This window comes from Adiantum capillus-veneris, chromosome 14 (assembly GCF_014529385.1).
Source record: "Adiantum capillus-veneris isolate H3 chromosome 14, ASM1452938v2, whole genome shotgun sequence".
Classification (NCBI taxonomy): Eukaryota; Viridiplantae; Streptophyta; class Polypodiopsida; order Polypodiales; family Pteridaceae; genus Adiantum; species Adiantum capillus-veneris.
Window position 1 is genome coordinate 133,832,644 of NC_140944.1, and position 23,999 is coordinate 133,856,642.

The following is a 23,999-nucleotide window of genomic DNA, read 5'->3' on the forward strand; positions in this document are numbered from 1 at the left end:
GTACATACTCCAGTTTCTCTCCTAACTTGAGTTTATTGCACATTACGCTAGTACTTTCATTGCATGGAGACTAGGGTCGAGTAATGCTCACCACCATTCATCATCCACCACATCCGATCCATACAGGTTTCTCTTTTGCCATTGGCTGTACAAAATCATCCATAAGAGGACCTTCTTTTAGTCTAAATGCACTCAAACCATTCCTTCTTGGTGCTACCCTTCTTAGACCTTTTGCAAGACATGTGTTTCACTAAAAAGCATTCCTTCGCCCAGAGCAAATTACTTCTTTGAAAACTTTCCAGTTGCATTCTAATGTTGGGCTCTCTTGATGCTCTGTCATGCTTAACATTTGGTCCACCATATGCATCAATCACGCTATCACCATTGTGCTTTCTACATGTAAAGTCATTGGTGCCCTGCCATAAAGATACACCATTTGCAATGAGCATTCCGGTACTATTGCACATATGTAGAAGTGATTTTCCATAGTGATCTAGTTCTCTTGCATCATTAGACTTTGATTATACATGTATGAGTCATCGATTCTTCTTGAGACATGCTGCATGTTGACTTGTTGTGTGTCGTGTTGTAACATATTTGTGCAAGCATTCATGTCTCAAAAGACAATGACTTCACCCTGGTCCTTGTAATGAGCGATGTCTTCCTCTAGTTCAACAAAGGGCTGATCTCTATCCATACCCAAGCGAGCATAAAAGTTGGAGTCATAGTGAGGAATGTAGCAACCAGCCACAAACATGACTTGACCATTTGGTGGGCTGATTTTCAGCCATAAGTAACGTTTATACTTATATTCTTTGACAATGGAAACATCTGTCAAACCCTTTTTGATCATACATGCTACGCCTCCTTGGCCTCTACGTTGCTTTGCATTTTTGGCCCACATTAAAGAATGCACATCGTATTTGTCAAATCCAAGAATTTGTTGCACATCATGCTCCCATGTTTTGACAAGAAGTATCACATCGGATTCATTGGTAAGCTCATCAATGCCAATTCCCGCATTCCATGGATACCTGTTATAATTCCAAAATCTTATTCGTAAGCGTGAGTTGGTCTCATAGATCATGTGTCCCTATTTGTTGGGTGGAGAGAGAGAGAGAGAGAGAGAGAGAGAGAGAGAGAGAGAGAGAGAGAGAGAGAGAGAGAGAGGGAGGGAGAGAGAGAGGGACAGCGGGCGGTTCACACGGGGAAAGAGAGAGAGAGGGAGAGAGAAAGAGAGGGGGAGAGAGATAGGAGGCGGTTCACACACACACACACACATAGAGAGAGAGAGAGAAGCGATTTACACACACACACACACACACACACACACTCTTAAACAAGACAGTTTGTTTTTTCCCTTAGTAGATGAGAGCTTTCTGTCTCGGTCCATTATGATCATCCTTGATTGGTTTCCCACCATGTAGACCGTACCCTTGCCACAATGTCCGACTGTAGGGGTCACACACACATTCTTATCTAGATAAAAGAGTTTATTTTTACCCTCCATTGGCTATAGGTCACAAACACTGGCAATCAGGCTCAAGCATCTGCTCATACTCAATATCATAAGCTGAATGATGGTTTGTTTTAATCTCACAGAATTGCTCAATGATAATGTTTTCTTTAAAAGTTTAGCTATGTCCCCAATGGCTTTATCATTTCTACCTAAAAATCGACACACACATAGAGACATATTGGTAGCTGGTGACTTACAAAATGTGGTGTATCTTTAAATTGGATCTAGCCATATATTTTGATGCCGGGTACATGACCTACCCACCCTACCTACACATGCTTTGAATGATGTCCCAATAGCCCGCTTCATACCTAACCAAGTGTGGGTATGTTATGACCCATTAAATGCCAATTAGACATTTGAAAAAATAGAAAAATCCCATTTCCCCCAACATAAAAAATGCCACTGTTTTCTCTCTCTTTCTCTTTCTTGTATGGACTTCTTTGTGGTTGTAGTCTGCAACTATCTGTGACAATCCTTGAAGATGGCATGAACTTGCCTCGACACGCACTTCTCAGGGTATGTATCGTCCCTCCTCCCTCCCTTCGACGTCATGTACAGATAGATCTAGCTCTCTCTTACACCGAGCTTGCAAAACCCTAGAACCTCTAAAGAGAATACACTTAGAAGTTTGCTTAACTGGATATGGGGCAAGTAGTAGACTTGAATTATAAATCTTTGAGTCAATGCACATAATGTGGATGCTCATAATGAAGTCTACAAAGGCATACATGTGTGCTTCATGATGACCACGCTATTTTTAGAATTGGGGTTCTTTTATAAGAACTCGTTGTAACTCTCTGCGTACCCACTAGCCCTTCTGGGTCCGGTTCTTTCCGGCACATGCACACACATGCGGGTGTGCACGTGCACACACACACACACACACACACACACACACAAGGGCATTGTGGTGTGTAGACCTCTCTTTGCACACACAGGGGTTGCACATTAGACCTCTCTCTGCACACGCAGGGCATCTTTCTATTGCTCACTTGCACAACAAGCATTCTCTGTGCTCGGTACTTCCGCCCTCATGGCATGCTAAGTATGTTGATACACACACACACACACACACACACACACACACACACACACACACAAGCTTGAGTGCACGCATGCGCACGCACGCGCGCACGCACACACACACACACAAAGTCGCACACAATGTCTATGCATTAGACATGATAATCAATATTTACTGTCACTCTTCTCATTTGGAGGAATGGTAGTGGACTGTATAGACCTTGGTCAAAAGATGGCATCATTTGTCAGCTCATCGATGAGATCACTCACAAGCTCAGACTAGAAAGATGCTATAAAGGTTGCTCTTCTTGCACACCTGCAATTACAAAAGCTTTGGATTCATTCACCGACCCTCATCACAAACCTATTGAAGCTTGTGTAGCGGAAAACAATGCAATAGATGTAGGTGCATTTGCACCTACTCAATACTTTTTGGGTTTTCATCTGTACTGTATGTGATGTACTCTTTTGGCCTTAATTATTGGTAAACTTAACAAATGCGCTAAGTTGAAAGAAATTTAAGAAAGCATACTCACCATATGCAGTAAACTTTTGAGAGATCATCATGATTGCACATATTGATACCGAGGACCCTATATCAGCTGGTTGATGTCGGACTTTGTAGTGGAGATGACTATACAAATAATGATGTTTTTTTTATTTGCTCTTATATGTTAAATATTGAGCAATATAGCTGATGCATGTCAGGAGCCTGGTGTTGGTCGATAATCTAGTAGCATATGAAATGCTAGCTTTTGCAAACATCAATAGACTGAGAAGCTACAAACGAAATACTGCCGATATTTGAGCATTATGGATGATACATGTCAAGAGCGTGGTGCTGGTCGACAATCTAATTGCTGGCACATAACTTTATTCTTTGATTTGCTGGGTTTCTAGCTGTTGTGTTTTGGCCTTTTAACTTACTAGCATTTCGTGATGAAAATACTTTTTGGATTGTAGGTATTCCTTGTGGATTTACCTTTATGCTGAGAATAAACATCGTCTGGTTTTTGGGTTGAGCATAAACATGTTTTTAGCTCTAGTATTCTCTTAAATTTTTACATGATGACTGCAAAATGAGACTCATACATCTACCTATCAGCATTGCTGTGGTAGACTAGGCTTGGGATCCTTTAAGCACACCCATAGTAGACATATAGATTGTTACCATATACATGTGGTAGTGATGTGTGTGAACACACTAGGACCGCCGAGGCATTTTTTCCCCTCTTTAGGAGGTTTTTCCCCCTGTGCACTGTATATACGCCCATCATTCAAGGGCTATCTATCTTTTCATTTCACACTAAGTAATACACTCTCTGTTGTGTGCCTTGAGCTTCCTTCATCTTCTCCAAGCTGTGTGTGTTTTCCTGCAACCCTAATTTCATTAATTGGTATCAGAGCAGGTTGCGTCCTCCCGGGCTTAATCGCCAGTTGCTTCAACACATGCCTACTCATTTTCTCCGATTTCAATGAGCTTTGGCGAGCGTTCGTAGGTTGATAAAAATTTCAGATAAGCTCATAGAGCTTAGTCTGCTCAAATTTTTTGATTCAGGCTCATTTCGGCCTCCGTTTCCACTACATCTAGGTCTGCACAGACAATTTTGTCATTTTGTGCAGAATTTGTGTCAGTGTCAAGTACTGCATAACAGGTCCCATTCAATCTAATGTGGGTTGTGCTATATAGCACGTGCTGGTCTCACTCAGTTTCTCCTCATTTTGGGCAGTTTTCACATCAGGTGCAGGTATTTTCAATGGCTGACAACAACACAGATGTGTTCAAGATGTTTGCTGCTGAGGAAAAATTGGATGGGGACAATTACCCTATGTGGGCTTACATGATGCAACATGTTCTTGTGTCAAAGGGTATCTGGAATATTATGCAGGGCATTGATGTACGTCCTGGTTCTGAGGATGTAGGTGATGTTGAGGATGTGGCAGGTCTTGTTGCAAGGATTGCTGCTATTAAAGTTGTTTTGCCTATGATAGAACAAGCTCGTTGGGATGTAAAGGATGCGTAGACTCATGCATTGATTGCGTTGTCTGTGTAGCGTACCATTACTCCTCATGTTCGTTCAATGAAATCTGCAAAACAGGCTTGGGATATTTTGGATGGTCTTTATGCAAGCCGCAATGATGCAAAAATTTCCTTGCTGCGTAAAGAGCTGGAGTCAAAGATTATGCATGAGGAAGATGATATGGAAACTTTCCTTGCTGGTGTCAAGGATATCAATGAGAAAATTAATTCTATAGGTGAAGTCATTTCAGACAGTTCCCTTGTGCATACTGTTCTTGATGCTGCTGGCTTGAGCTTCCTCCGTCTTCTCCAAGCTGTGTGTGTTTTCCTGCAACCCTAATTCCAACATAGCTTCCATTGGGTGACCCCCATGGATTGCAGCTCGACACTCCGATCTGGATTACATAGAGTGGGTTAATTTTGATTTTTCACTTACTAACTGGAGGTATTATTGATCTTTTGAGCTCAATGAATTTTATAGATATACCTATGCCTTTGGTAAGGATCTTGGAAGAAGTGGTAATGACTGGATTTTTTGAAAATACAATCTGTATATAAATAGCGTGCTGGCCAACTTAAACTTTTTCCTAGCAAAATGGTCCTATAGACATATACTTCTATGTTTGGATACAAAAACTCACTTTCAATGAAGGTAAGTATATAGTGGTGAATTCACAATTGAAAAGTACTTTTTGATGCTATCTTTTCTTGGTGGATAAATGAATAATTTTTGAAACAAATGTTTACTTTGTAATTAGTTCAATGAATGTTAAAAAAGCCTTAATACTCAAGTGGGGGTCTCGGATGAGATGGCAGTAGACTGAACTTTTGAGAATTGATCCAATTTACAAAGGAAATGTTGTCCAATATTTTTGGAATTTAATGATATAAACATTATCATAAAAAATTTCTCATTCTTTAAAATTAATATATGATCTATGTTATGATGTTAGTTTTTGTTGTAATTTTTGACACCAATAACAAGGGGAGGGAGTCGTTGACACCTGTCTTCCCAAGTAATGCCAGTTCTGATGTGCTTGTGTTTCTTGGATGGTGACAATAAGAGATTATTTTCTTGGGATTGCAATGACAACTGCAGCAATAACTGAAGATCGCCCACTGTTCGATTTTTTTGATTAGTGATAGATGACCCTTGTATATGATTCTTGGATAAAAGCATATGTCAGTATTTAGTTAAAAGTCAATTATAGTCTTAACTCTATCTACTTGTTATCTAATGTATACATAAGGTTTGATTATTTACATGTTGACTGGTCTCTAGTTCCATTGTATGGTTCACTAGTTTGTGAAATCAAACTATTGTTAGTTAATCTGTCTTAACACACACACACACACACACACACACACACACACACACACACACACACACACACACACACACAAGAGAGAGAGAGAGAGAGAGAGAGAGAGAGAGAGAGAGAGAGAGAGAGAGATGGATGGAGAGTGTTATGCAAAATTTGGATTCATCTTGTATCTTGCTTCACAACCAGAAGTGCATCCTCTTTGAGGTTGATACAATGCTAATGCAGATCAGTAACAATCCCTTTTACCTCAGAATAGTCCCATGCAAAAACATCTTTGTACTCCATCAATAACTAGAAGAAATCATGAAAAAATTGTTCATCCACATGAATACTTACCTTGACCATCTTTGGATCCTTCTCAGTTTCCAAATCGAGCTCCTTTAGCTCATCCTGCTTAACTCTGTTGGAGCATCCAAACCTTTTGTTGTAGATATTCTCTTCCATATCCCTTGCTTCCTTCTCTTCTTGTGATAGTACTTCTTTTGAAGTAGAGTGTGAAACAAGGTCTTCCCAATAACATCTCATAAGAAACATCTTCCTGCTCCATTTTGAGAGTTAATCAATACCTCAAACCAGTCATTTTGATCTCCTTTCACTTGAGTCTTCCACATGATCCTTCTGCTTATCGATATGATTGTCTACATTCATATCATCCAAAATCTTATTTCTTTGCTCATGCTTGACCTATCTTTGTACTTAATCCCTAATTCCTTTTTTCTCTTTCTAATCAACGGGTCCTTTACCTTTAGATTTGGTAATAGTCATCACATCAAGGTATTGATTTTCATGACATTGGTTGCAATCACATGGCCACTCATCACCGTCTTCTTTGATAAGCTGCTACTCAATTGATTCATACACCTTTTGTAATAGAATTAGCCTTTTAACTTGATTTGGAGCGGAAAGTGAATAACATATTGAGCATTTCCTTGAGAATTCTTTTGTGTGTAGATGTATATTGAGAAAGAAAGTGCTTGGATGGAGAGAGAAACACTAACGTATTACTTCATTAACATGGCATGAACAATACTTGTAAAAGATAAGAGAGTTTAGAGAAATTGACACCAATAGAGGACCAAATTAGTTGGAGCCGACCCCCCCTCCAATAGGCATTTGTATTATAGATTCTTCCATGACGGAAGACTTGTTTACAAAATACAAGTGATTGTGTTCCTTGAGACCTTCTTGATGAGGTAAAGATGGAAAGCTTCACTCACCAAGCATTAGCATGGTAATAACAATAAACATGATTAGCGTGAACTTGAAGAATGCCCAGCCTCAATCCCAAGACCTCAAACACCATGAAAGGTGAGGAGAGCTGGCAGGGAGTGAGGAAGAAGAGAGAAGTAGAAGTAGCTCTACAAGAAAGCAATAACCCCTTGCTCATAATCACTCATAGCTCTTGTAGCATATCTTAGCATAGTGATAATGGAGATTAGAGTGATTGATAAGCAAGCATAAGCATTCTCTTGTGTGGATTTGCATCCATAGCCAAGAGCTTGTTGTAGTAGGCACTCAACTTCTCAAGCTTGGAGAAGGATATGGAGGTCTTGCTTCACAGTGTGAAGAGAAGAATGAGAGAGAGAGAGAGAGAGAGAGAGAGAGAGAGAGAGAGAGAGAGCTCGTGGGATGCTCAAGTGAGAGAGAGAGAGAGAGAGAGAGAGAGAGAGAGAGGTAGCTTGGTCGACCCCCTTCCCTAGGATTTTCTTGAAGCTCATTGGGCCATGTAGCCCTCTAGCCAATGAGAGCTTGGCTCCATTTAGGGCAAGTTGTGTAGTCTCTTGACAAGTGTCCTTGTTTCCCTCTTGTGAGGTTAAGCTAGCACCCCCCTTGCTTAAGCACAGTCCTTGCTTAAGCATAGCCCTTGCCTGCTTGAGCAGTCCGCCTCTACACCTGACATGTGGCCCCTTTCCTCTCATGAGAGTATGGGCCCTTGGTGAGGTGCATACATGCTACTCATATCCCTCCTTTGTAGGGCTCGCCCCTTTCTTTGTAGCAAGTTATTTGACCTTGGTAAGCAGGCAGGCCCCCTGGTTAAGTACAACCTTTACTTAAGCAAGCTGCCCCCTTGCCTGCTTGGACATTAATTGCTAAAGTTTAAAAATTAAATACTATGTCCTAAGGCTTTTAACACTTACCTTTGGAGCCTTTAATGAATCCAACCCTAAGGTCTTTTGCTCCATTGGTTAGCCTTGCTCTTTGATAGACAATGCATTTCTCATTTGGACCCCTTTACCATTGGCCCTGTGTTGAAATAGATCTATAAGCACATCAGTATATTAACCCTTGTTCCCATTTATTCTCCCACATTAAGTGATCAGTTTGATATGAGAAAATCATTTGGGTTGGTTAGATACTAGATTTTATGACATTACCTCTCTCTTAAAATCATAGTCTTCCTCGACTATGAGGTAGAATAGATAAAGTCGTAGTCATTAGTCAATTTTACTTAGCAGGTAGAGGATCCCTTTTTACCCTACGACATCTTTCCAAGATGGATGATTAATCCATTGGGTGCTTGGGAGACATAGCTGCCACAAGCATGTCTGCTCTTTAGTCCATTTCATTCTCCTAAAGTAGAGTGACCAATTCTACTTGGTGTTTGAGAGACGTCGTTATCACAAACATGATTCTAAGCATGCATACTAGTTAAATTTGTGCACAATAAAAAGAGAATTAGTCTTATAAGAAAAAACATGGATCATTGAAAGGAAATTTATACATGTTCTTACCCTAATGTAGCATTGTAAGCATTGACAAGGTTCATACTATCCTTAAGTTGTATTCGTTGCATCCATCTAGCATCTTCAAAAGGATAATTTTTGAATTTAATAAGATACCGTCTAATAATCTTACCATGTCATAGCACCTTGCCTTCATACCAAAGGATAGCTTTGGGTTGTAGAACCTCTTCTTGGTATTCAACTTTGGGAGGGTCTTAAATAATTGGTTTACTTAGTGGCTTCCCTTTGTAGGTTTGAATTTAATAAGATACCATCGAATAATCTTACCATGTCATAGCACCTTGCCTTCATGCCAAAGGATAGATTTGGGTTGTAGCACCTCTTCTTGGTATTCAACTTTGGGAGGGTCTTCAATAATTGGTTTACTTGGTGGATTCCCTTTGTAGGGCTTAAGTAGGCTTGCGTGAAAGGCATTGTGTATGAGCCAATGATTGGGAAACTTGAGTTGATAAGCCCTCTTATTAATGGGCTTCAAGATTTGGAAAGGACCATAGTAGCTTTTTGCTAGTTTAGCATAATACTTTTGATGGCCCGTAGGATTTTTGCTCGTGTTTGCCTTAATCGAGCCTTAGGAAACTTGAGTAAGACCCAATCATTTTCTTTGAACGCTAAGGCCCTTCTGTGCTTATCAGCAACAACTTTTTTTCTTTGTTGAGAGATGGATATAGCCTCCTTAATCTTTTGAAAAGATTCTTGTAGGTCACGACTATACTCATCAGCATCGAAGATCTTCCCATGTACTTTGAGTAGCAAGGGACTTTTAGGTCTTCCCTCAATGATCTCAAAAGGTGCTTTTCTCATAGAAGTATGTATAGTATTATTGTAGGCATACTCTACAAGAGGTAAGTATTTTTCCCATTATGAGCGTTGATCTACTTTGGTAACATAAGTCTTGAGTAGATCGAGTATTGTAAGATTGGCTATCTCACTCTGGCCATTCATTTGTGGTTGATAGGCGGAAGAGAAATTCAATCTTGTTCCTAGATTTTCAAAGAGACCTTTCCAAAAATTATTGGTCATTCTAGGATCTCTATCTGACACGATGGATGTTGGTAATCCATGGTGTTTGAAAATCTGAGATATGAAGAGAGTTTCCATTTGGTGTGCCTTAATAGTCTTTTTGACATGAATAAAGTGTGCTTGCTTGCTAAACCTGTCGACTATTGTCTATATTCCCGTATTCCCATGGATAGACTTGGGTAATCCAAACATAAAATCCATGGATATACTCTCCCATAGTGAATTTGTGATAGGCAATGGCTGGAGTAATCCAGGTTGCTTCCTTCTATCATATTTGGTCTTTTGGCATACTACACATTTTGAAACATACTTTTGTATGTCCACTTTCATGGTAGGCCAATAGAAATACGTCTCTACTCCTCGGAGAGTAGGTTGAATTCCTCTATGCCCCGCATAGGGAGGAGCATGTGATTCATACATAACTTTGTCAAGAAGGGAATGGGTAACACATAGCCTATTGCCATGGAGAAGATAACCATCTTGCAAGGTGAATGGTCCCTCTTTCTTCCTAAAATCAAGGGCTGACATTATGTGTCTAAAATTAGGGTCAGTAGCATACTCATCTGTCATAGAAGATAGATCATTGTGATTAGCTATAGACACCGCATTAACCTTTGGTCGTCGTGAAAGTGCATCGGCCACTTGATTGTGCTTACCAGCAATATGAGCAATATGAAAATTAAATTACAAAAGAAAATTTGCCCACCTCATTTGTTTGTCGGACAACTTGGTTTGTGTCACATATTGCTTTCCTTTATGATCAAAGGATAAAGTTTTCTGAACATAGTCGGGAATGGAATGCATCTTGTAGTGCCAAGGCATTAGGTAGTGCTTCCATGTATCTAGGGCATGTAGAATAGCTAAAAGCTCTTTCTCATAAATGCCTAAGACTCATTCATCAATATTGAGCCTTCGGCTCTCATATGCTATGGCATGTCCTTCTTGAAGCAAAACTGCTCCAAGACAATCACCACAAGTATCACATTGGACCTCAAATGGCTTTGAGAGACCCGGAAGTACGAGGACTGGTTGGGAAGTAAGCTTTTCTTTGAACCTATCAAAAGCATTTTTCTCCTTAGCAGTCCATACATACTTAACATTCTTCTTAGTTAAGTCATGTAGTGGTCCTACTACTTGAGATAATTTTGCTATGAAGCATCTATAGTATGCGCACATACCAATAAAGCTTCTTAGCTCATGTAGATTCCTTGGGTTAGGCCATGCCTTTATTACCTCTAACTTGGATGGATCCATATGGATACCATCTTGAGAGATAATATGACCTAGGTATTGAATCTCTTGAAGGAAAAATTCGCTTTTCTTTTGGTTGAGAAAAAGCTTATTCTCCCTCAATGCTTGAAAAATCACTTGGAGATGCTGCTTATGTTCCTCCAAATACTCCATTGGAGTAGATGATAATATCATCAAAGAACACTCCAGTGAATTTACAATAAGGTCTAATTTTTTTCCTCCATTAGACGATTGAATGTAGCCGGTGCATTAGTCAAACCAAAAGGCATAACTAAATATTCATAAAGACCAAACGTTGTGCGAAACATGGTCTTTAGGATATCTTCATCCACTATCCTTATTTGATGATAGCCACTCTTAAGGTCAATCCTACTGAAGTAGGTAGAGCCTTGTAGCTTATCAAACAGATCTTCTACCCAAGGCACGGGTAATCTGTTTTTGATAGTAATATGCTTTAGTGCTCGTCGATAGTCCACACACATACGGTATGTTCCATCCTTCTTTTAAAATAAAAGGATTGGAGAACAAAAGGGAGAGGAACTAGGCCTCACCATCCCTTTGTCTACCAATTCCTGTACTTGCCTCATGATCTCCTCTTGTTGAGCTTGAGAGACTCGATAAGGAGGCTTGTTAGGCGGTGAGCTTCCTCGAAGGAGCTCAATACGATGGTCATCATCCCCTTGTTTTGGAGGTAAGTCCATAGGGATATCATCGATGAACACATCTTGGAATCCTTTTAGAAAATTAGACAAGTCTAACTCTTCTTGATTCTTACCATCTACATTTGATGAAACATTAGGATCTTTTAGAGACTCTTTGACAAAAATCATGTACGCAGAAACTGAGCTCTTCATTCACTTATCAAAAGCAGGGGGATTTACAAGTGGAATAGTGTGACCACGCTCTAGCATCTATATACATATTCTTTCCCCCGTAGATGAAGTAGATTCTCCTTTCAAGGAACTTCATATTGGCAGCCATGCGATCAAACCATGGCACCCCTAGGGTAGCATCCTCATGTTGGAGAGGAGGGATGAAGAAGTCTTCTTTGTCGACATAGCTTTGGACATGAAGCCTCAACTTCCCAATCAAGGGAGTAATGGAGGCTTGCTATCTCTTGAAGCTACGTCAACCATTACATATCTCCGTTGATATGAAGTTGTGAGTAGAGCCAGGGTCAAACAAGATGAAGGCATCATGCTCTCTTACCTTTCCCCAAGCATAGGAAAGTAATGATCCTTTGCAATGAGCATACTCTTTTGGAGCTTCAATAATGGAAGCCCTAGGAGTCTCACTACGAACATTATTTTGGGGGCAAGAACGATAGCCATGTTCTTGCTCCCCACACTTGAAACACTTATGGTCCTTGCGAAAAACTTCAAGCTCTTCAGAAGAAAGTTTATTTTTACCTTTGTAAACTCCCTTCTCCTTGGACCGATTGTTGTTGTTGTTGTTGGAAGTGCCTTGTGAAGAATTTTGAGCATTGGTCTTCCCCTTTGCATCATTTTTGTCTTTGTTTTCCATGGGCTTGCCATTCTATCGAGCCCCTTGATGGAAATTTATGCGTGAAGCAACCATGGTGTGATGGATTACTTTGCTAATAGTACCAGGACATTGAGAATTGATGTATTCGGCCATCTCTTTAGGTAATCCCGTATAGAATTGCTACCTTTGCTCGGCAAAGTCTATCTTTTGAAAGACAATGGCCTTGAGATGTAAATCCCAAAACTTGTCTACATACTTGTGGATAGATTCATGAGAGAGAAGCTTCAAGCTGCACCATTTAGTAAGCACTTTGTCCTTTGCATCGCTCAAAAGGTATTGCTTCATGATGGAACCCGTAGAGTTTTCCATGTCTTTGGGCTTCACCGTGCCACGAAGGCTAGCCCACCATAAACGAGCTGGTTTTTGAAAGTGCATAGCTACATGGTGTAGCTTGGAGGACTTCGTAAAGCCCTTGTATCCAAAGGCCGCATCAAATTGTTGGATGAAGGCCAACACTTTGTCGGTAGCACCAAAGGTGCCATCATAGGTGAGAAAAGAGATACTCTTTCCTCCCTCCTTGCACTTATTTAACTTTTGGGACCTTCTCCATGCAGGGAATGGTTTGCGTTGTCCTGCCCTCTTGTATTCTCTAGGAGAATATCCATAGCTTTCATCGGAAGAGGAGGAAGGTGAAGAAGAAGGAGAAGAGGATGAACTCTTCCTAGCTCATTTCTTCCTTTGTTTCCTCTCTTCTATTTTGGAATGACGAGGAGAAGGACTGTGTGTTGATCTTTTCCTCTTGGGAGGACTGGGCGATCATCTAGACCGCTGTCTTCGTGGAGCCACATCTTCAGAAGAACTTAAATTTTCATTGCTTTCTTGCTGTTTGAATTCCTTCTCTCGAATGGAAGAGAGTCTTCTTTTTGGGGTCTCTTCAAGAGGCCTCCTAAGCTCTCTCTCCTCTTGGAGAGGAAGGGAAATTCCATAAGCACAAAGTTGCCATAGCTTGCTGCAATCTAGTGACGAGATAATTCACAAATATGGGAGCATCATCATTAGCACCTTCATGTGCAAAATCAAATCTATCAATGTTCATTCTACTCTCTTGATTATTGTCAGCCATGTTAACAAAATTTATGTATGTACTTAGTGTATGCTTTGGTAATTCAAAACCTTAGTTGCCACTCCTCTTAGCCTTTGAAAATTGGCTCTTAAGTATCTACACCCACGGCTCGAAGTGGTTAATTATAGAGAGTAGAGGAGCAGGTCTAACATAGCAGAGTTGCCGAGGGCTAGCTCCTTTCGAACTTCTTATGGCTCAATAATGGTAAAGCCGTAGGCAAGTCTAAAAAGACCCCATTATTAACCCCAAAGCTGCTGAGGTGTGCACCATATCCCACATAGTGGGCTCAACAAAACCGATAATAGATCCCAATTCCACTTACCCATCAACCATTTATAGGCTACTTGAGGACCTCTCTTCTTAAGTAAGAAAAGAGAAACCAAATGCTGTGATACCCATGTAATAGAATTAGCCTTTTAACTTGAGTTGGAGCAGAAAGTGAATAACATATTGAGCATTTCCTTGAGCATTGTTTTGTGTGTAGATGTATAGTGAGAAAGAAAGTGCTTGGATGAGAGAGCAACACTAACACATTACTTCATTAACATGGCATGAACAATACTTGTAAAAGAGAGTGAGAGTTTAGAGAAATTGACACCAATAGAGGACCAGATTAGTTGGAGCCGGTCCCCCCTCCAATAGGCGTTTGTATTATAGATTCTTCAATGACGGAAGACTTGTTTACAATACAACTGATTGTGTTCCTTAAGACCTTCTTGATGAGGTGAAGATGGAAAGCTTCACTCACCAAGCATTAGCATGGTAACAACAATAAACATGATTAGCATGAACTTGAAGAATGCCTAGCCTCAATCCCAAGACCTCAAACACCACGAAAGGTGATGAGAGCTGGCAGGAAGTGAGGAAGAAGAGAGAAGTAGAAGTAGCTCTATGAGAAAGCAATAACCCCTTGCTCATAATCATGCATAGTTGTTGTAGCATAGATTAGCATAGTGATAATGGAGATTAGAGAGATTGATAAGAAAGCATAAGCATTCTCTTGTGTGGATTTGCATCCATAGCCAAGGGCTTGTTGTAGTAGGAACTCAACTTCTCAAGCTTGGAGAAGGATATGGAGTTCTTGCTTCACAAGAGTGTGTGAAGAGAAGAAAGAGAGAGAGAGAGAGAGAGAGAGAGAGAGAGAGAGAGAGAGAGAGAGAGAGAGAGAGATCGTGGGATGCTCAAATGAGGGAGAGAGAGAGGTAGCTTGGTCGACCCCCTTCCCTAGGATTTCCTTGAAGCTCATTGGGCCATGTAGCCCTCTGGCCAATGAGAGCTTGGCTCCCTTTGGGGCAAGTTGTGTAGTCTCTTGCCAAGTGTCCTTGTTTCCCTCTTGTGAGGTTAAGCTAGCACCCTCCTTGCTTAAGCACAACCCTTACCTGCTTGAGCAGTGTATCTCTACACCCGACATGTGGCCTCTTTCGTCTCATGAGAGTATGGGCCCTTGGTGAGGTGCATACATGCTACTCATATCCTCCTTTGTAGGGCTTGCCCCCTTCTTTGTAGCAAGTTATTTGAACTTGGTAAGTAAGCAGGCCCCCTGCTTAAGCACAACCCTTGCTTAAGCAAGCTGCCCCCTTGCCTGCTTGGACCTTAAATACTATGTCCTAAGGCTTTTAACACTTACCTTTGGAGGCTTTAATGAATCCAACCCTAAGGTCTTTTGCTCCATTGGTTAGCCTTGCTCTTTGATAGACAATGCATTTCTTATTTGGACCCCTTTACCATTGGCCCTGTGTTGAAATAGATCTATAAGCACATCAGTATATTAACCCTTGTTCCCGTTTATTCTCCCACATTAAGTGATTTGTTTAATATGAGAAAATCATTTGGGTTGGTTAGATATTAGATTTTGTGAGAGAGAAACTCTCTCTCACTCCCCCCCCCCCCCCCCCCCTCTCTCTCTCTCTCTCTCTCTCTCTCTCTCTCTCTCTCTCTCTCTCTCTCCCTTCCTCTTTCCCGATCTCCATCTCGCTCGCTCTCTCCCTCTCCCTCTCTTCATTTCCCTTTCTCTCTATCTTTGATTATAGGAAGCCAAGAGAAGAGCATACTATGCATTTGAGAACATGTGCAATGCGGGAAAGATCAAATGTTGGGTTCTTTATACTCTTTCCAAGTAGACTATGCATTTGAGAACATGTGCAATGCGGGAAATATCAAATGTTGGGTTCTTTCCAAGTAGACTTTGAGATGCTTCTCTCCAATACTTCAACTCCATAAGAGAACCGATGTCACCAATATGTCAAAAAGTTACTTCTTGGAGAACTAAACATTTGACATTTCCCCCGTCTCTTTTGAGCTTCCAAATGGTGGACAACATGTTCATGCCACTTGTGATTGGCCAGAAACTCAAGGCCAAGGTAGTTAAAGCTCTCAACAACTCCAAGTGTCACATTGTTGTACCCAATGCATGGCTTCTCCTTATGGTTGGTTTTCACAAGCATAACCTTTGTTTTGGATTCATTCACAATCAGCTCACTATGTAAGAAAAAATTCTCAAGGACAACCATAAGATTTTTTGCATACTCTAAAATGTGTGCTAGAAGCACTACATCATCCGCATACAACAAAAGCATGATGACAATTTATCGCATTGCAAATAGTGACCTCTTCAATGATTTTTTCTTGCATAAAGTCAAGTACCATTTGTTCCAATTGATCGATGCATAGACCAAAGAGAGTTGGTGACAATAAGCATCCTTGTTTAGCCCAAATGGTGGTTGCAAATTGTTTTGAAATTCCTCTTTTCATGTGCAATTGACACATCACCTTCTCATAGATTTGAGAAATTGCAAGCATAAACTCACTTAGGACTTGGAGTTCTTCCATCCTTCTCCACAAATTGTTACATGGAATCATATCAAAGGCTTTCTTAAAGTCCACAGAGCAACGATAAAATCCCTTGGCTTTCAATCAACTTTCCTCCATGAGAACACAAAGAGTAACAAGATGATCCACCCTTTTGCACACTTACCATTTTCTTCAACCTGATCACTCAATTCCATCTCCATTATGCACCCAAACAACATCTCCATGACAATACCAATCATTATAGTCCGATGGTTATTTACATTTTTTACATCCACTCCTTTATGCAAAGGCTTGACCCAATTAGTGCTCCAATCACAAAGCATACCATGTTGAAGTGAAAGGTTAAATATATCACACATCCAATAATGTGAAAAGTCTCCCATCCATTTAATCATGTTTGGGTTGATATGTTAAATATCTTTTTCTTTGCGAGTGGCCAACTTTTTGAGCCCACTGCACATATTCTCAATAGTAAAAAAGAGAGGCCATACATGGAAGTGAAGCATGTGGTTGTTTATAGAGTTGCCTACAATTTGTGTAGATATCCATAATAATCAAGCTATAAAAACTCTCAACCCAATGTACTTCAAGTTTCTCTAAAATCTTCAACATGCACATGCATTTTCTTGGACTTGAAGAGATCATGCTTGACTTACCATGTGCTGGTGCTGATGCGGAATGTGCAAGAGAGGGAAGGAGAAGGGGGAAGGGAAGAACACAATACACAGACCCTTTGCTGGAGCTTGAGAGAGAAATATCTCTCTCCTCCTTATTTCCTATATGAACCAAAGAATAAGTGGGCGGTCACCCGCCCGGCCATAACTGGCCACGGGCTTGAAACCCAACAATCTCCCACTTGAAGGCCAACGTGGTCCAAGTGGCTAAAGAATGTTGGGGCTACTATTTACAAATGTACAAAACCGTAATGCATGACTACAGCTTCACCCTACACCCATCATCTCTATGCAATGTGCAAACCGCTCTAAGGCTAGGCTCTTTTTTAGAGCATCCACTGGGTTTTCATCCGTATGAACTTTGACTAACTCAATGCATTTGCTAGCCAAAATATCCTATACCACATGATACCTGACCTCTATGTGTTTCGACTTAGAGTGAAACATGAGGTCCTTTGCTAACGCAATCACACTCTGACTGTCACAATGTAGCACATGAGTCTGGTGTATACCAAAATCTCCCACTAGATAAGATAACAACACAAATTCTTTACTGGAACTAAAAACTGCAACATACTCTACCTTACTGGTGGAAGACGAAGTGTAATTTTGGATACATGACCTCCAAGAAACTGAAACTCTAGCGAACAAGAAAATGTAGCCAAATGTGGATCGCCTAGTGTCCACACAACTCGCATAATCCGAGTCAGTGTATCCAAATACGGATGCATCACTGTTCCCAAAGTGTAAGCACTTTCCAGCTGAGCCCTTGACGTATCTCAAGATGTGCTTCACTGCTTCCAATGCTTTCTGCTTGGATTTTCCATAAACCTGCTGACCACTCCCACTGCATATGCAATGCCTGGTGGTGTGCTAACCATGGCAAACATGAGACTACCAACTGCCAAAGAATACAACACCTTTTACATCTTTCCCTTTTCAACATTCAATTTGGGACAATCATGCTTGCTAAGGTTTTCATATGCAACCGTAGGGGTACTCAATCCTTCCCTCCTTGCATATTTAAACGTTGTAAGACCTTGTGAATATACTCTTCCTGCGAAAGTTCAAGTATACCACGTCTGCGATCTCTCTTGATACACATACGAAGAAAGTGATGTGAATCACCCAAGTCTTTCATAGAAAACTGCTTGCTTAAGGCATCCTTGAGAAGTGCAATCTCATGTTTTGACTGCCCAGCTATGAGCATATCATCCACGTACAAAATGAGAATGATGAGGGAACCATCGTTCAACCTCTTCGTGTACAAGTAGTGATTCTCTTGGCTCCGTATGTAACCCTGGGACTAAATGTACTTATCAAACTTGATGTACCATTGCCTTGAGCCTTGCTTTAATCCATACAAATCTTTCTTGAGTCTAGAAAGCAGTTCTGCCTGTGTTGGCTTCTTAGGCTTTATCACAAAACCCTCCGGTTGTTTCATGTAAACATCTTCTTCAAGATCCCCATGAAGAAACATTGTCTTCACATCCATTTGGACAAACTCCAACTCCTTGATGGCTACTAGACCAAGCACAAGATGCAATGTAATAATCTTGACCACTAGAGAAAAGATTTCATCGAAATCCATGCCTTTTGTTTTCTTGAACCCTTTAGCAACCAATTTGGCCTTATACTTAGGCTCAAGATCATTTGTGATCTTGTACACCCATTTGCATGGCAATGCCTGTTTACCCGTAGGTAACTCTGTCAATTCCCAAGTTTCATTGGCTAAAATTGAGTTATACTCAAATTGCATAGCCTCTTCCCACTTCACGCTATCATATATTTGAATGGCCTCTTTGTAGCAAATGGGTTCACTGCAATCATGACTAGTAAATAGTCTAATCCTGGCTCAAAATGCTCAGGTGCACGAGATGTACGAGTAGATATCCAAAGTGCTTGACTACTGGATTCCTCTATCTTTGGAGCAACATGTGTGTGTGTGTGTGTACTAGTGGAAGGTACATCACTAGCACGTCTAAAATTCTGTGTAACTGGCGGTGAGGAGACATCCTCAAACCGTACTCTGCGATACTCAATGTATTTCACTAGCTTTTTCTACATCTTAGACTTGTTGAATATCACCTGTGAGCTATGTATGACCGTCTTAGATTCGGGGTGCCACAGAAAATAACCCATCTCTCCGGCTACACCATATCCAATGAAGTTGCACTTGTAAGATTTGGGATCTAGCTTTTGTCTAAGTGCTTTTGGCACATGTGAGAATGCCTCCCACCCAAATACACGTAACCTATCATAATTGGGCTCTTTGCCCATCCACATCTTTTGCAAAACCTTGTAATTTAGTGGTGTACTAGGTGACCGATTGATCAAGTAAGCAACTGTCGTAACAACTTCTCCCCAAAATTATTGAGGTAAGTTGGATGTAGACAACATAGAAGTGACCCGTTTCTAAACGGTTCTATTTATTCTCTCAGCCACACCGTTTTGGGTGGGTGTGTAAGGAGTGGTAAAAGGACTTCTAATGCCTCTCTTACTGCAAAAGTCCTTGAACTTGGAGGAGATGTACTCGCCTCCATTGCCACTGTACAAAGCTTTAAGCTTTCTACCCGATTGGTTCTTGACCAATGCTAAGAACTTCTGAAAGACACTAAAGACGTCGCTCTTATGCTTTAAGAGGTAAACCCACACCTTTCTAATAGAGTCTTCTATGAATGCTAGGAAGTATAATGCTCCCCCCAGAGACTTGACTGGCATAGGTCTGCACAGGCTGCTATGTATGAGATCTAGAGGACTCCCTAACTCTTTATCCAAAGGTCCTGATATCAACCTAGTATGTTTGCCATAGAGACAATGCTCACAAAAGAGAAGTTAGAATAATCTAACACAGGGATATAACCAAAACACTACAAGACTTTCATTCCTTTTGGCTCATATGTCCTAGCCGGCTATGCCACAACTTTGTAGACAGAAGCTCAACTACACAAGTAGAATTCTCTTTCACATAGGAGACATAAAGTGAGTAACTTGCAAATAATGGTCCATATACCATCATTCCCTATCGGCGTTCTTGGAAGGTAAAAGATAAAATCCACAGCAATAATTTCCCATGGCTTATCTGGAATAGGCAGTGGCTATAAAAACTTTGTTTCCTTTTGCATGTCAAACTTAACCTTTTTGGAAAATCACACATGCTCATACAAAGGCATCCACATTGTTAGCAGGTCATCACGAGGGACGTTTGCAGCATAGCTTTCTAGCACTAACATAATGTCAATACTCAGGGAAAGTGACTCGGATGGGGCACGAAGACTCTATGAGATCGTCAATCTCACGAAGTGAACCTTAACAAGCAAACACACTAGCTCAACAAGCAAACCAACACTCAATGATCAGGGAAATCTGCCTATGTCCTTTCTCACAGCTCTAGGTCATCACGCCATTTCGGCACTCGAACGGACTTGAAATGCAACGAAACTTTAGGAGGAGGTCTAGAACACCTAGGGGCACTATCCTAGCAAGTCTGGTTGCAATCCGACAAGGTACCCAAATCACGATCCATCATGAAAAAGGTCCTGAAAACTACAACAGATCAGTCCCAAAAGGTTGTCCTATGGTCTAAGAACACTCTCCTATGGTCAAAATGACTAAAACCAATGATTTAAGCACTCAAATGTGCAATTATAGCTCACAGATGCGTAGTCGCGAACCACAGCAAAACTAACAATGCTTACACTTAATTTAAATAGCAAAGAGAGAGGAACACAATGCAAAAGTTTCAGATTTAGAAACCGATTACCCATTCATTAACTGCGACGATTACAAGGTTGGAGAAGCTCGTAGCTTGAGCGTACATTTTTTGAGCTCCCTTCTTCTAAGATAAGCCTTCTTTTCACATTTAGGTTATTGAACTTTATACCTAGGGCATTCTAAATGGCCAGTGGCCGGCTCACACGGACCTTTACAATTATCATGACATCATTACAACTCAGGAAATTGACCCACTACTCTGGAATGAGGATTTACACAGAGTATTACTACACTAGCTCGAAAAACTAATAGAGTACAAATGTGGTGTCCGCTTACGTGTCCGACCAGTTAGGCGCCCGTTTGATCTATCCTCAAACATTCCCCCCTTCCTAATTCGTGTCATTCCTTGACACGACCTTGTGCAGTCTTGTCATAAGGTTGTCTTCAGCTTTGTCTTCAAGGTTGGTCTTCAACTTGGGAAGTGCTTTGTCGTTGATGACGCTCCCCACTTCCTAGAGTGATTCATAGCTGTGGTGTTGTTGATACGTGATTTGAGCTTGATTGTTGAGGCAAATTTTTTTCTTGCTGTGCATTCTCCTTTTTGTTGCCAGTCGTGGCCACCATAATGGATGTTGATGTGTCTGATCTTGTAGAACTGATCCTCTTTGTGGAGTGGACTTTATGATGGATTTTCTTTCAAGGTCCAGTGCAATTTGAGTTTTCCACAATAGATAGCCACAATAAGGAAGCACTAAGTGAGCTACATATGATTGTTGTGGATAGCTCGCTTGTTGAATTTTTCATTGCTTGGTGTTGTAGGCCATTCTTCTTTGACTTGCCATTGTTTGATGGAGATTTGTTGTCGCCCTTGAAGATAAAAGATGCTCCTGATAAGCATACGGAGACCTACAATTTTTGCTCCAGATTGTTGTCGATTGATTTGGGTAGACGTTTCCTTATTGCTGATGTACAAGGAATATATACAAGAAGATGATGTGATTCTAGATTAGGGTCTAAAACCTGGATGATCTAGAAGAGATGAAGTTGATGGGTGCTTCAAGGAACAAATGTAGCACATGTGACATCAAAAGACGTCTCAATAGCTTCCACGTTTCCAAGAAGGGTTTTCGATGTAGAAGCTTCTCCACTCATTCCTCACTGTGCTAAGTCCGTGAGTGTCTTTTGGATCTCCTCCTTCACTTACCACTATACTACAATGACTTCGACTCTTATGCTCACCTATACCAGCATGAGCGACACAACATAATTATACCCAACTCTTCTAGCTTGAGCAGTACCTAAAATAACTAAGATACTTAGACCACAGAGAATATTACATGAAGGTTTGGGACTAACGCCTCGCTTATTTAGTGGCTTAGCTGCCCGACTCTGACTTTTATGCCATGTATTAATGGCAACTTGGACTTACCTGTTCAAGGCTAGAAACCCAATTCCATAAGTTCTGAAAATTTAGGCCTCTTCCATTGTGTTGGTCTTTGGATGCCACCATTTTGTCGAGTAGTTTGGCATATTTTGGCTCCTCTTGACTTGCTTGTCGTATGTTTACACTGCTTTGTGAAACAAGTTCTTCAGCTGATGTAGAGACTGATGGAGCCTTTGATTTATCTCCCATGAGAAGCGGTTGAATCTGTGTGTGGGTTCTTTGTGATTGAGTTTCCACGAGCGATTTCAGAACCCATTATGTTTTTTGTCCTTGTGTGACCGTCTTTTGTATTCGCTTCTTTTGCTTGATGACTTGATGGCCACTAGGCTTCGGTATCTAGATTTGATGATTTCCTTTGTAGAAGCCTTGATTTTGAAGTTGATGATGAGGTATCCATCTAGAAATTGCAGCATCCTTGGTTGCAATTGGCTTCTGTTGGATGTTGGTTGTCTTCGCTTGCTTTGGGGTAGAAGCTTGTGCTGCATGATTTTTCTTGGTTGTTCTAGACTGAGCTACAATTTTTGGTAACCATATTTGAGTGTTACCTGCATAAAATCCTTGTGCTTTGAGTAGCTTCACTGGAATCATTCGCTGATTCACCTGTTTGTGTTGGGTATCTTCGTTGAAGTCTGATTTCAGTACCCAAACTTTTCGTGTTTCCCACTTGGAAGGTCTTTTTGTTTGCCTTTTGTTAGTGTTCTTTCGCTTGCCCGAGTAATTTGTATTCCGTTGATAGTGCGTCTTGTTCCTTGTAGAGCTTGTTGGTTGAGGTGGGTAGGTCCAGGATATTACTTTAGGCTTTTTGGCCCAAACATTAGCGTTTTCTTGGAAGTAGCCATGAGCAGTGATTGACTCATTTGATGCTACCCACCCTGTCACCTTTTATTATTGTGGTTGAGCTTGTGATTCATGTATACAAAGTGGGTCTTTGACTTTGATGTGCTCTTTGGATACCAACACTTGGTTGACATTCTTTGTCTTCTTTTGGATGCTTTTTTGTGATGGAAACTTTGGTTGGTAGACTTTTTGCTTTGGTTTCCATTGCATTGTTGATGGTTTAGCTCTTGATGTAGAGGCTTCGTGGGAGTTTTTATGGAGGCTCGTTGATGGTAAATTCATCTTGCAAGGTTGATATACTTCAGTGTTTACCTTTGCTTTACCTTTTCCCGCAATGGTTGGTTGCTCCTTTTTTGCATTGACTTGAGGTGCTTTTGGGGCTTTTGATGGTGTTGTTGTTGAAGATTTTCCTTGTGGTTGAAAGAAGATGTTCCTCCAGCTTTCTGTCAGGATCAAACTCTCTTTGATATGATGGGAGTCAATTATGTGGAAAGTATCCTTGTACTCCCCAGTACTCAACTTGAGTATAGCTTCTACCACTCTGAAGCTAGGAATCAGCATTTTTGAACTTGTGTACACGATGTCCTCTAGCTCAATGATTGGTGGCTTTCCCATCATGATCCACATTCCATAAGTCATTATATTCTTTGTTGCTTTTGGATCTATCATAGCCGAACATGTGATTTTGAGTCCTATTTGTCCATATATGCTAAATTTGATCATCGTAGGAGACAATCAATCTTCTTCCTTGTCCTTGTTCTTCTTTTGATCTTGCATTTTTTAAACATTTGACATTGAATTTGGAAACTTTTTTCCTTCATCTGCTTTCATTTGTACTTTTTTTGGAGTCGGCTTCTTTGAAACAGCTTTTGTCGATTCTTCAGGTATGTCAATAATATTTTTTGTCGATTCTTCTTTGACTCGTTGTTGCTCTGCTTCCTTCATGTGCACTTTGGCATCATGCTCCATGACGTAGCTATATGTTTCACCTTTTTTGCTTTCACAC